The following is a 10,973-nucleotide window of genomic DNA, read 5'->3' on the forward strand; positions in this document are numbered from 1 at the left end:
CTTTTAAAGAGACCTATATTTACAACTTCAAAATTGGACATGTGTGAAAATAAAATGAGTGACCAAGCATTAAATTTGCCCGAGTGGATTAATTAAACCAAAGCGTACTTCAAATAGCAAAAAAAACCCCAAAAACCCGTAAGCCTCTTAAGCACAATTCTACCTTGTGATTGTTATATTCCCAAGCTTTACCCTAGTGCACACCATTGATCAGACATCCAATAAATATTTCTTCAAAAAGAAGCAAAAGTAACGAAAAGACATGATCCACAACAAGCAAACCAATCTAGCAGCAAGTTGTTAAATCTTTGTGTGCTGTTCTCTAATTTCTTCTGAACCACCATCTAAGAGTGAGCGTCAGAACTCTTGGTATTTCTAATTAGAGAATGAGTCTTCAGCAGTGGACTTTTGCATGGCTTACCCAGTTACCAGAGATGCTGGGATGGCTCATATTTGCCTACGGTAGCTACCCTTACAGTGCCTGCTATTGGCAATATATTCACTATATCCTAGCTTGTGTAACTAAACTTTTTTCTGACAATGAACACATGCTTCCCCATTACTCCCCAAGGTAGAATTTTGAAAACATTTGGTATTTTTAAAGAACCACTCTTGTCAATATATTATTTTAACTTCTAAAATAGCTCAAACTGTCTCAAAATTCAGGGAGATACAAAGGACTTAAGATACTAAGTTTCAAAAGAAAAATAAGGTAAACTTATTTTTTAAAAAATATGTATTCTTGAAGAGAGTTTTTATATAAAAAGAGCCAGCCAGATTTTGAAGGATATTATAATAAAGAATAAATGGGGCATTACCATATCTGACACATAGAAACTGCTGAATATTAGCTAATATCCAGCATATTATGTACCTACTAATGGTAATTTTTAAAATCATATTGTCTGAACTGGTCAGGGAATACTTTCTGAATAATAATCATAGAAATCAATATTGAAGGACTTATCTGAGACCAAAATTTTGTAATACACAAATTTTCAATAAACAGTTAATAATTGTCCAGTTTCAAATGCTGAGCAAATAAATTATTATCTTCAGTTTAGACCTTTGCAAATCTAAATCTAAAAGACAGTAAAGCATGTCAAATTATCACTTTTGTGATGAAAGAATCATATGAAGCTAGATTAAACTTTTGTTTACCTTACTGATTCACTAGTATTGATGAGAAAGGAATATTTTTAATAGTTAATCACAGCAGTTTACATTGGAGTTGCTGGTTCTTACTCTAAATCAGAATCGATTTCCTTGAAGAGAAGCTGTCAAGGATAGGTTTAAAAAGTTATAATGACATGAGTGATCTTTCATATTTGCTCTGGCCTACCTTCATATGATTGTAATTTGTTGTTTCGTCCTTTAGATTGGTTAAATAAGAGATGTGTTAAAATGTACACATTTCATGGATGGATGGAAGAGACACATGCAGACCTGCTAGAGTTCACTGTAAGAGGAAACATGATGCTCAAAGTTATTTTTCTCCACGGTTTTGCCATTGTTCATAGTGTTACCTTTTGAGCCGAAATATAAAGATAGCTGTACATTTAAAATGTCAATAATTTGTCCTTGATCTAAAAGTTCTCAAGGGATGTAAGTCTAGAAGTTCTGTCTCCACTCAAAGGTGGGAAGATGCTGAAAATAAGTACTTTAGTCAAAAAAGAAGCTTTACGAATAATTTTGTGCTTCTTAAGAAATAGTTCAGGGTTGCCTTTTTCTTAGCTATGAATTTTAAGTTTCAGTTCACAGGGAAAAGTGGATTCATTTCTCTCAGTTCACATTTCAAAAAACTGAAAGTGCTGTTTCTGAGTTATTGTAAAACTTTCATTAAGTAGGAAAGAGTGTATCTTACAAATCCAAAAAAACTCACATCCTACTGTAATTGCTTAGTCAAGGTAGGTTTTGAATTCAAATTAACAAGTTGTTTAAGAACTTCATTTCGGGTGAAATTAGCAATAAGGAACAGAAAATATACTTTCTAGTTTGTTGCTGTTGTTAATTGATCACTGACAATACATTTTTATTCTAGATTATTCAATTTTGGAAACTTTAGTCTTCTTCCACACTGTTCAATAGTATAATCTTAAAGATATTACTTATCACAGGTACATAATGTATTAAAACTCTGGATACTGGTGACATGTCTGAATGAATAATCAGAAATTCTCATTGTAAATTCAAGTAAAGCCACTCAATTTAAATGTTTTGAGTATGCTAAACTTGGTCTGTATATTAATATATTTGGTATTATATAAGAAAATGTTGAGAAAAGTATGGATTAATTATCTTAAAGGAGCATTTTTTTACAAGTTTATTGTGTGATTTATTCGACCTTTAATGATTTTCTTCTAAACATTTAGATTTTGTTCATTACTATTTGAAGTGTTCAATTCCAAAAAAGACTGTTCCACCCTCTCTGTACATACATTTATGGGGCTGATTTTTCAAACCATCGGAAATATTGCCACACTAAAGATAGGAAAGCCACTTAAATATATTGTCTACCCCAAGAATTTCGTGATTGAATTAACTTTTGTTCCATATTTACTTTAGCTACAACAGAAGGAGCTTCTGCACACAGTATTAAATTGCATATCTAAAGGCAGTTACAAATACTTGTATCTTAAAAATGCATGCATGTCAAAGATATTACAAATGACAAAGAACACATGATAAGCAACCTGCATGAACATCTGTGATTCTGTATTATGATGCTTGAGTGAAACCATGCTAAATTTATTCCTTAATTTGATTTAGTCACTTTCCCAAACTAGCTTATATTTTATACATAATCTGAAATGTTTTAAAGATTATAGTTTTCAGTTGTGAGAGTGTTTAATGAATTTATAAAGTAGCGGTGTGTTTATATACGGTCACTGTTTGACATTGAAAAGCTAAAATGCATGCTTACTCAATTCTGGTCTTCCCAAGGCTAGATTGTTTTTTAATAGTGCAATATTCTAGAGATAGCTTTTAAAATTAACAAAATGCAAGACTCCAGAAAAGTTAATAAAAAACAGCTCAATCCTGATGAGCTTGCCTGATATTCACAGAAATCAGGAAGAATAAGTCCATGTATAAGTATTCTTTCACAGTAAATCTATAATGGAATATAAATGAAACATACCATTATGAGACAATAATTCTCATATAGCAGAGAGCTACAATACATTTGAATGTAATATTAACATATTTATTAATTTAATCAATAAATGCATACTTTATAGATTTAATTTGCTGGAACTATAACATGGTAGCTTTTTTATTAGCTATTAAAAGAAATTTGTTATGCCTTGGGTGCTTTTAAAGGCATCCACATCTGAGTAAATTAGGGTTTATGCATTAATATAATTGCCCTTAAAAATAATTATAAGTAAAAATAGTTTACACTGAGGAAAAATACCATTTTTAACTTTAAATTTAAAAATAAAAAATTTGAGAAATTATGACTTGTATGGAAGAAATAACAGTGAATATAGAAGAACAAGACTCTATAAGATTTCCTAATTTATTAGATGGCATGTCATTTTTCCACATCTGAATTTATGTTTTCTCTGTTAAAAATAAACATTTACAAAATTAACACAACTATTTATGTCATAATAAAATAGTACCTAGTAATTCAATCAGCTCATTAAAAGTATATTAGTTATATCTTTTAATCTTGGGGGAAAAGAAACTGGTTAGAAAATTATAACTGTGTTTATTTCAGTTAGAGCACCTACTAGTTATTCATGATTTGTTACTTTGAATATGAAATTGAGAAATATCCCAGAACTGTTTGCATGAATACTTTATTTCAAACGTTAAGTATAGAAGAGCTAATTTCTAGCTTATGAAGTAATCATCTATGGAGACTTTGTAACTGGATAGGTCTGCAAATAAGTAATTGGATATAAATATTCTTAACAACCCATCAAATATGCCTTGAAATGATAGCGATAAAAGCCTTAAAATGTTATTGATGAGGGTATTTGATGACCAGTATAAAATGGTTAGAGTGGCTATTTGATAGGGCTAAAAATAAAAAATAAAATAAAGCTGGGCCAGAACTTCTAGATATATTTTCAGTATAAAGGCCATTAGTTTTCATGGTTAAATTTCATCCTCAGAGAATCTTTTACTCTTTTATAGAATAGAATAAACATCTTAATACTATTCCCTTCTTTTAAGAATCAGGATCATCCATTAGCAACCAATAATATTAAACACCATTGGTTTTTCTTTTGCTCTCCTTTAGCACTCATGAATTGTAAACATTAAAATCATAAAACCAAATAGCAGTGCATGGAAAAACTGGTCAGAGTTATACTACTAAATGTGTAAATGAAATTATCCAAGTAGTTGCTAAATTAAAACACCGACAATGCTAGATGTCACCGAATTAATTCTGGTAAGCTGAATATGAATTGATAAATGTTAAAAACTACAAGTCTGACTTTTCTCGAGTTTCTTCTTTATGAAAGTTGTTATATGAGAATATTTTGATCTTATTTTCAATTAAACTGACAGAGATCCACAGGTTAATAATATAAATCTGCTAAGAAATCAGACTTTCACTAAATAACACTGAAAGTTAATCAAGAACAACTCTTTTTGTAAAAGTGACTCTTCTCCCAGAACTTCATTAAAGCCAAGGTAAATACAATGTAAATAAAAGGGAGGGAATATGGGGATATGTGTATAAAAACAGATGATTGAACCTGGTGTACCCCCAAAAAATAAAAAATTAAAAAAAAAATTAATGTGCCTTAAGGGGTGTACTCTTTAAGCTTTTTTTTTTAGTTACACAATATCAAAGCAAATATTATGTAAACTTATTAGACACCATAAAAACATACACCAAGATTTTTTTTTTTAATTTGAGTCAACATTACTTCTTGCATGGAAAGAGAATTTTATCCAGAAACCAAACAAAAAAATCAAACATAAATAGTATCCTTTCCAAAATACATTGTTTTATAACATTTGTCTTTTTAAAGCATCCTCATCTCTTATGTCATTTTTTCTACAACGACACTGTCAAGTAGATGGTGTTTTCAACCATTTGAGAGATGAGGATTATAAGTAGTAGTCAAGAAACCTTACTAGGATCACATAAGTGAGGTGGAACCAGAAATAAAACCGAGGAAGGAATCTTAGATCCATCGCTCTCTACTTTTCACAATAACCCACTACTAGGAGGTAAAAAGAAAAATGTTAAGAATTTCAGAAGAGGACCTCATTAATCATAAGTCATAACCATAACATACAAATACCTTTGAGATTTTTTTAATAAAAGATAGATGTGTGCTAAACTTGCCATGGATGAGCGTTACATTTCTCTTTTTGTCTGAACTTTGCACTTCTAATACTAAAATCCAATTTTCTAAATTATTAAAATGTTAGACACTTACTCTAGTCAGTAACTGCTCATTTTGGAGATAATATGAAAAAAATCTAAATAACACACAATATAGGAAACTGAAGCACAGGCTGATAACAAAGCATCAAAGTTTTGAAGTCTTATCAGTTGAGTTCTTTGCACTTGTAGAGAGAAACACACAAAGGCACTATTCTGAAAAGAAATTCCATTTTTATTTAAAGAACACACAAATCTAGGAGGAAGGTTAATTTCATATATGTAAGGCTAATTTCATATATGATATACACACACATGCACACACACAACCTTAGAGTCCCAATGGTTTCTTCCTACTTAGGTTTGATTTACTTGATTATCATATATCAATCATTCTGCATAAAGAAAATCAAAATGTACTGTAGTTTATAAAAAGTGTACATTGCCATTACAATGTTGAGTTTATTAGCAGAAAATATCTCATGAGAAGCTGGAATGACATATTATCTGATTAAATGATAAGTGAAATCAATCCTATGATATGTCTATTTCATTTGAGAACACTACTAAAGCAATGTAATTTAAAATAAATACCTTCTTCACTCACCCAAAAGTGGACATACATACATAATACAATGTATAATAATGGTGTATTCACTACAATAGAACTCCAGAGGGTAAAATGCAAAAGAATTGAGGAATTGGAATTCATTGCCAAATTACCTTTTCCAGTGAAGTGAAAACTACCTCTTGCATCAAACTAAGAATAGTACCATAACTTTGCAATTTTATGACCTAAAGTCGCAATTATCTTTCATATTTCTTCAAGATGTTATCAGTGAGCCTTACAAGCAGAAAAATTATTGATCAGGGATCTATGTCAATAAATGTAAGTACTAAAATTATTTCCAGAGAAAAATCTTAAAGAATACAATTTCTTAGAGAAGGAAAACTGTTAGAAATAAATGAAATAGTTTTAGGACTGTATCTTATCAATATTTTTTGTTTCACTGTGTGGGGACTCCAGACTCCTTCAACATGTAAGCAAAACATAACAAAACAATATCAATAATAATAACAGAACTTATCCAAATTGTGTTTTGTCATTTTAACTGAGATTTTGGGGGGTTGTTGTTATATCTGATAGTGAAAGAAATCTATTGGCTGGTAACATTATACATCTCCAAAACCTGGAATTTTAAAAAGCTTTATTTATGGGAAATTTTCCATAATTTAAAAAAACATGTTTATATTTTATTTTTCAGTTTCCAACTGGTTTCCTAGGCCCACAGATTTCTATACTGGGGTCATACATAACACTGCTTTAGGGCAAGCTCTTTTCTCATCTTATTTGACAATGCAACCCACCTCTACCCCAAGGATTTTTTTTTTTTTTTTGAAATTGAGAAAATTACATGAAAATACCCACTAACCATTTCTCTCAAGTAGTCAGAATTAAATTGCTGGTTGAAGATGCCCTTAATAGTTCTCCAATTGTGCTCTATGTATTCAGGTCTGTGACCTTAACAAGAAGCAGTTTTAAGGCATTTCTGCAACTACTACCTCACATCCTTCATTAGGGTTCTACATTCCTTCCTCTAACTTCTACCCTCCCCATTTCTTCCTCTCACCTTGGCCCAGTTTATGATTTTTGTGACATTGTTAAGCATTTAAATAAATATACCTTGAACCTTCAAATAAATGCATGTTAAACATTTAAATGGATTTAAATGGTTCATGAATGCAAATATCAATAAGTTATGCATCATAACAGACCCATCTGAAAATACATATATTCCATCACTTCAAACAGGGAAAAATTATCACAGGGGGTCAAACACAGGTTATATTATTATCAATAAAATACAGACATTCAGTCCTTACCTGTTTAACTGCATGATGACAAATCTAAACAGCACGCAAAAGAAAAAGTCCCCAAACCCGAATCATCTGTCTTCGAAGCTGCTGTGACAGTTTTATACCCTGGCGCTTTCTTCTTTGCTTATAACTGTTCGACTGGCTAGACTATTTGTAAGCAACAGTAGGATTATTTTGCAACCCCAGTCACCTCTTCCTCTTTTCAAGCCCTCGGTTGGCATCTCACACAGCTGGAAACATGCATCTTATCTTCGCAGGTAGAGCCTCCCCAGCGTTTCCTAGTCAGATTCCCATCAGAAAGGGGTCCCTGCTGTAAAGGACTGAACACGTTCCTGACCTGGTGCAAAGTAAAAGGCTCTCTGGCTCAACTCTTGGGGACTAGGAGAACAGCCCTCGGAGACTTAAACTCTCTGCCACGGCTCGGCTGCAGAACCCGCATCACCAGCGGCCAAGAAGCACCACCCCCTCTCGGGTGGACGCCGAGGGGAGCGCTCCCAGCCTGGATCCTCCTACCTCCTGCCCCGCCTCCGGGAAAGGGGGACAGAAACCGAAAAGCCTAAGTTGCAAGGGGGTATAAAAAAAGCTGAAAGGCTCCCAACCCTTACTCTTTGCTTTTCACTTATATTCCAACCTCTGGCTCCAAGTTGAAATCCAACTCTCCCCTCGCCCCCCCCTCCCGATTCCTGCGAGTTGGTGAAGGAAGAGAGGGTGTGACGGTCAGCAAGACTTTCACACAGAGCCTGAGAAGTCAGTTAGCTATTCTAAGCCCAACTAAGAGGATGGATGGAGACGGTAATTTCTATGAAGCAGGCATGCCGGAGAGCCGTCATTTCTCAGTCCTAGGGATAGCTCATTAAAAATAAATAATAATAATAATAATAATAATAATAATAATTCATAAATACAGACGCAAATGGGCGCTGATGAGGGATTCTAAAGCTCTCAAATCTGGCCTCTAGCGCAGAAAAGAGGTTTTTGCTCAAAGTCGGCGGGAGAAAGACTGGAAATGGAGCGTGAAGCAGGGATGAACCCCCCCCTGGCGCGCGCCCGGCTCCCGGGCTGCGAATGCCCACGCCGGGCGCACGTTCGCCGCAGGGGCCGAGAGCCGAGCCTGCGCCGGCGGGGCGGGCGGGCGGGCGGGGCGCGGGGCACGGTCCCCACCCGTGCGGGTCATCTCCACTCCCGGCGCCGAGCCCCGGCCGCCAGGTCCCCCGGGCACCTTGTCCTCCGCGCTCCCGACGCCCAGGTGGTTCAGGCGTTGCCAGGAGCTGCGGAGAAACCTTCAGGCAGAGTCGCCTGTTGCTAGCCCTCCCGGTTATAGCGTCCTTGGCGGTGCGGTGCACATCTCCCCTCCACCAACTTGAGTTTCAGGTTATGATACAGGGAAAAAACAAAACCAAACCAAAACGCACTTACCTAAATACCGTACGCCTGTGCCTTACTGGAGCAGACTAGGTTAAGAAGCAAAGATCTGACTGCATTGAAAGTTTTTTTTTTTTTTTTTTTTCCTTCCCTCCCTCCACTCCTGCGCAACAGCAGCAGTCCTCCAAAGAGGGTTTTGAATTGGTGAATTATGCTAAGCCCCTCGTTTCTTCAGCTGAAGTCTTGCAAGCTGATGGCACTTGTCAGGCAGGACGACCACGCTGGGAAGGAGACCAGGTAGAAACTAGGGACGGGTGAGGGGCGCCAAGTGGTGCGGACCACAGGCAGCCCGGTTCTCTCTTCCTCTTGGTGGGAGCCAAGGGGGGAAAACCCTTGAATCCGGAGACTGGGGGATGGGGCGGTGCTGCAGCTGGGGTACTTTTCTGTCTGGAAGCTAAAAGGGCTTTTGAATTTTAAAAAGCATTACTTAGGGTGTCGAGTCAGCTATCAATGACGACAGAAATAGTTCTTTCCGAGAAATTAAAAAAAAGGGGGGGGGGTACAAAAAGGAAGAAAGAAAAGACGGAAAGAAAGAAAATCTTTAACAATAGATTTTCACCTCCATCCATCTCAATAACCAGAAATATAGAAACCAGCAACTTGTTCTTATGGGGAGGAGTCGGGGGAGGGATGGGGGGGAGGTTTACAGAGGAAAACCCCAAACATCAGTATGCATTAGAGATGACTAATACATTTGGGTTTGACATTTAATAAATACTGTGTCCTTGTCAATGCGTGAAGTAAAAGCTACGATTTCAGTGTTTCTCAACACACCTATACTTAAAAGGGAAGTGATAATCATAACTGTCAGTTAAGCCCATAAAAATGCTCACAAAAGCAAAAACAAAAACAAAAAACAAAAAACACTGACATATTAACATACTTATTAAAATTGAGTCTGAGGGTTGAACAAGTGTAAAGAGTAAGGCAATTAAATTTTTCATATAAAGCCTGTCCCTGAATTTCATTGATTAGAACCAAGATAATCAGTGCTTTCTTCTGATAGCTATCTTCCTCTGAAATGAGCACTCTGTGTCCAATTAACTGTTCTCAGTCTAAATTCACAAAATCGGAACGTACTCCCAAATGTGATGCCTGAATTTAAATACAACACCCAAAATAATGTGTTCATGTGTGATTTGGGATGCTGCAAAAAAAAAAAAAAAATGGTGCACTCAAAACTCACACTCCTCTTGTTACCATACAGTGCCTTTAAGTGCTTAGTATCCTGCTGAACCCATAAAAATATACTTTATGAAAGTCCTCCCTAGTCATGTAATTGCTTACAATGAACAAATAGTGACCTGAACAACCTTCTGAAGATCAGGGACTAGTGAACTTTCCCAGACCCTGAAACTGTCAGAAGGTCTGTTTTAAGCTCACTCTTAGATAAACATATAAAATTTGACCTTTCAAATGGCACAAGAATGTGTGCCAAGAAGCATTACTTGGGTGGGGGGGGGGGAGGAGAGGAATGGTTAATGTTTCCTATAACCTGAAATATAAATGAGGCCACAAATAAATAAAGAATGTAAAAGGTGATGGGGTAAATCATTACATGGGCTATAGCTTAGCAGCACAACTGCAACTAACATACTAATTAATCAACACGTTCACATAGATCTTTGAGTTCTGAAAGTGAAAAAATGTAAGAAATAAGACATTTTTTAAACAGACAGGCTTATTAAAAATAACACTAGCGGTAAGTTTCTAATCACATATAAAGAGGAGAACTTACCAGAGGAAATTTCAGGAAGCAAGATGACTGTGAGGAAAATACATCCAGGATTCCAACAGATATTCCATGATCGTCCAAACCAAGGTAAAGTGATGAGCTTCAGGGTCGTGGAACTTTGAAATAATCAACAGTTCCTGGCGGCATGTAACCAAGTAAAAACCAGTTACACAGAGAGCCAGGAAGCCCCAAGGAAGGGAAGCAAAATGTGAAAGAGGTGCCTTTTATTTTGGGGGAGTGGGAGGGGGCTTATTTTTAGAGATCCTTAGGCAGACAAAGTGAAAATTTACGGAGTGTACAGCCCCATACAGTGGGGAAAAATAGAAGCTGTGTAACCCCAGAGACCGGGAGATGGACTACAGATCAATCTGCAAAGAGAAGTAAAAGGATATGGTGAAGACAGCCACATAAAGAGAGAACTAGTGAGGGAGGCTGTAGTCATCCTGATAGATACAGCAGCAAGAGTGATTTAGGCTGCTGGGAAAGATCCAATGAGAATTCGAGAGGGCACCGCTTCGGAAATCCTGCTCTGATCTTCCCACTCTCAGTTCTTTAAGAGTTACCTGCGTTGGGAACATTATTATT

At 35.9% G+C, this 10,973-nt stretch overlaps 1 protein-coding gene across 1 annotated transcript in view; it reads right to left on the reverse strand.

The window, feature by feature from the left end:
* The window catches only part of BRINP3 (BMP/retinoic acid inducible neural specific 3), a 431,062-nt gene extending 423,391 nt beyond the window's left edge, over window positions 1–7,671 (reverse strand). The window contains exon 1 of the mRNA XM_057729558.1: window positions 7,238–7,671. The gene's annotated coding sequence lies outside the window, so the exon portion shown is untranslated. The remainder of the gene's footprint in view (window positions 1–7,237) is intronic.
* Between the last annotated feature and the right edge of the window lie 3,302 nt (window positions 7,672–10,973).

The sequence above is a fragment of the Hippopotamus amphibius genome, chromosome 3 (assembly GCF_030028045.1).
Source record: "Hippopotamus amphibius kiboko isolate mHipAmp2 chromosome 3, mHipAmp2.hap2, whole genome shotgun sequence".
NCBI classification, from domain to species: Eukaryota; Metazoa; Chordata; class Mammalia; order Artiodactyla; family Hippopotamidae; genus Hippopotamus; species Hippopotamus amphibius.